The sequence below is a fragment of the Mus caroli genome, chromosome 5 (assembly GCF_900094665.2).
Source record: "Mus caroli chromosome 5, CAROLI_EIJ_v1.1, whole genome shotgun sequence".
NCBI lineage: Eukaryota > Metazoa > Chordata > Mammalia > Rodentia > Muridae > Mus > Mus caroli.
The window spans coordinates 22,942,075-22,946,144 of NC_034574.1; positions in this window are offsets into that span (position 1 = coordinate 22,942,075).

Below are 4,070 nucleotides of genomic sequence, written 5' to 3' on the forward strand. Positions count from 1 at the left end.
TTTTTTTTTTACTGTTTTCTACAATATAAGAAAAAAAAATCAGATCCAAGACCACAAGGTTGAACGAACTAGTGTTACTGTCCCTGGCACCTCTGTGGAACTTTATCTCTTGGATCTCCCGTGTAAATGGCAAAGAGGGAATACTAAATGCTTAGGAGATATGGCCAGGCTGTCCACAGGGCTCACAACATCTTCTCCAGATTAATATTCTGCTCTTTCATGATAGAAAACAAAATCTTACCATAGTAGCACTAAATAATGTGTCATAGTAAGTCACCACTGACAGAAAGTCCTTCCTGTTTTGTGACCAACACTTTTTCATTAGCATGCTTGCTGGTGCTTCCTTTCCCGGCATCTGGATGGGACTCTGGTGAAGTGTGCCAGAAGAAGTGGGACAGGGCTCTGGAGAGGTGGCTCGGTGGTTAAGAGCACTTGTTGCTTTTGCAAAGGGTCCAGGTTCAGTTCCCGCCACCAACACAGTGGCTCATAACTCTCTGACCAAGTTCCAGGGGATCCAGTGCTATCTTCTGGCCATCTTGGGAACTGTACATATGTGCACAGATGTACATGCAGCTTAAAAAGCCTATACACACATAATAGAAATAAACAACTCTCTTTAAATAAAGAACTAGAATTGCCATTTCTCTGTAATTAATTGACCCATCATCATACTCTGCTTCAGGAGCTATGAGGCTCACAACCTTGGGCTTATATCAGCTTTTCTAGTGGACAGAACTTAGCAGGTGGTGCAGAAGGAAGGGTGTCATTCCTGTGTGGGCCTCAGTTTCCACTTTTAAATGCATTATTTAACTGATATGTTTTAGAGATCATCTAGTTCATACGGAGTCTTTTAGTCTTATCAGTACACATTAGGATGGTGTGGTTTTAATGGCTTTATAATGACACATTCTTAATAATGAGGACAAACCAAGCTAAGGGAAAAAAACAGCATAATAAGAGAATTTATTATGATGGAAAGTAATAACTGAGATGTAAAAAGGAAGATCAGTGGTGTTTCTACAGAACCAATGAGTGTGTGCGTGTGTGTGATCCTCCATCTCCTTACAGACATGTGCCACCAAGCTCAAGTAAAGGGATTTTATCAAATCAACTTACACAACTGGCTGGGTACTCTAACAATGGCATTTTTGGAGTGGCTGAGAACCCAATAGCATCTTCGTGCACAAAGTTGAGTTCCTCAGGAGTCCCATCCATCTCTGAAGGAGGTTGTCTGGCACCAAGTTCCCACTGGAAATCTAAAAGAAGTGGAACATCGCGTCAACAGCAGCGACAGATGTGCTTGTGAGGAAGAAACCAGGCTCCTGAAACAATGCTTGTCCTCAAGCCTCGTGATATCTGGGCTACCCTCTGGAAGATGTTACCCATTCTGACAGCAGGTCTCTCCCTCAGTTAATATTCTCTGACCTGCCCCAAGGAATGCCTCCCAGGTGATTCCAAATCCTGTCAAGCTGTGACAGCAAGATGGCTCAAGATTGTCTTTCCTTGAGGCTTACAAGTTCTCTGAAGAGTAGTGTCTCTCAGGGTCAGCACTGTCTGTTTTGTTGTCTGTTCTTCATTCCTGCTGTGGTCTTTGTCATCTCCTCCATCTGCTTTTCATGTTAATCCAGTCATGTTAAGATTCTAGTTATGCACAGCACCCTCCATTTATGTGGCACTCTGGCTTTGTGCATATTTTGACAAGCACTGTACCAACTGAGCTATGTCTTTGGCTCCTAACTAATATTATTGTTGTTGTTTTTTGTTAGTAACAGAGTCTTATTGTACAGCCCTAGGTAGCTTGAAGCTCATGGCCATTCTCCTGCCTCACACTTTCTAATCCTGGGATTATAAACTTGTGCCAACACAAGTGGCTTTGTTATTGGATTCCTAATAACTCAACTTGTTATCAGTCTTTTTATTGGAAGGCCATTTACATTATGACTGCTAATAACCTGTTAATAGCCAGTCTCAACCACTATAATATTAATTCACTCTGATCTCTTTGTAGTGTTTTCCTTTTTACTGATGACTTCTTTTTGTGGTTGTCTTCTTGTGTTGTTGCTCAATTTTCCTACCTCTCCTTTGGTAAGAAAAATTTGGAATGTGTTCAGCATAGCTCTTATTTTCTCTTGTTCATTATGTTTAATTTTGCACATGAAAGAAAAGGTGAAAGATATTTTGTTGAATTCATCCTGTGAGCAACAGAAGGCCGTTAGTAGAATCACTCTGCTCACAGCCTCCTGACTTCTGTTTGCTGTTCACTCATTGTTTTATACGGAACAGTTCCTGTCTGCAGCAAGAACAAAACTCCACTTTAGCTGAGACCTGACTTTGTGCAGGAATGCCACGTTCGTGTTGCCTTCCCTGGATTCATAAGCTCAGCTATTGGAGCTGCTTGTCCTCTACTTAACTACTTCCCTCTGAGTCTCTCTTTCCAGCTTTGTGGTTGCAAACACTGTTTTTGTTTCTCGGAGTGTGTTTTTGTTTTTGTTTGTTTGTGTGTGTGTGTGTGTGTGTGTGTGTGTGTGTGTGTCCCCTCATGATTGAAGAGAGCACTGGGGGTTTCTGATTTTCATCAAGAGCTCAAAAGAGCCTCTTTCTGTTCTAGTTTCTATTTTTGTTACTAAAAAGACCCTCTCTTAGCTTGTATATACTTAGTGGATGACCAGATTGTTCTCCCTAACTATTGAAAATTTGTTATTCTTAACTCTGTTGAGGAAGGATCCATATAGAATAAAATTTGTGCTTAAGTATATGTGATCAAGATTTCGCTATGTAGCTCAGACTAGCCTTGAACTTGAAATGCTCTTACCTTAGCCTCCTAAGTGCTGAGATTACAGTCACGCATGATCATGTCTGGCTGAACAAAGTGAACATTGTAATCATGATTGGATGAACTTGAGTTTTGTACGTACTTGTGACTGGAGACACAATAATATGTTTCGTGACGATCCCTCCTTCTTTATTCTTTTGCATCAGGCTTGCTTCCCTGCAACGACAGCAGCCAGAGCTCTGTTTCCTGTCACTATGGATGACTTGCCGTAGAATGACAAATAAGTGGGCACATGTGGATGTACTCTTTTGATATTTGGCTGCCTCGTTTGTAGCTATGAGCTCTGAGTATATTGCATGCATTAGTGGCTTGATCCTCTGACTGCTAAGTGACACTCCATTATGTATACATATCAGAGTTTGATGAAGCATTACTTGTGGATTGAAGCCATTGCACATGACAGTGTTGTTAATTATCAAAAATATTTTCATTTCTCTTGGATAAAGTAAAGAATTGCTATGTCACAAAACAAGTCCTCTCCCCACCTTTCTGGAGATGGAACCTAGTGTTACACACATGTAAGCAACTGCTCTACAACCGAACTGTGCATCTCTAGCAGGTCGTTTCTATTTTAAGAAAATGCTAAACTCATTCCCAAAGCAGCTGTACTACTTTAAAATCTCCTCTAACAATGCACATGTTACAGTTAGCTACACCCTCAAAAAGCTATTTTGTCTTTCTAGTTTTACATCCTTACAGATTCATATTAGAATATAACTGTGAAATTAATTGTGGCAAAAGTATTTTAATCTGCTAATTGGACATAGACACCTTCTTTTGTGAGGTGCCTGTTTATTTCTTTTTTCTTTTCTTTTTTTTTTTTTTAAGGCAGGGCCTCTCTACATAGCCCTGGCTCTCCTGATTGTCTCTATGTAGACCAGGCTGGTCTGGAATTCACAGAGAACCACCTGCTTCTGCCTCCTGAGTGCTGAGACGAAAGGTATGTACCTTCATGCCTGGCTCTGTTTCTTTTGTCCATTTGAAAGGAGTACATTGTGTTCTTGTAATGTACTTTCATGTCCTCCTCCTCCTCTTTTGTAATAATATATAAAAAATGTGAGTATAGATGCCTGTAGAGGCCAGAAGAGGGTATCAAATATCCTGAAACTAGAGTTCCAGGCAGTTGTAAACCACCAACATAGGTGTTTCAAACCAAACTTGAGTTTGTGGAGGAGATGTGCTCATACCATTTAGCTTTCTTTCCAGCTGTTGGCTTAATTTTTTGTCTTTTTTTTTT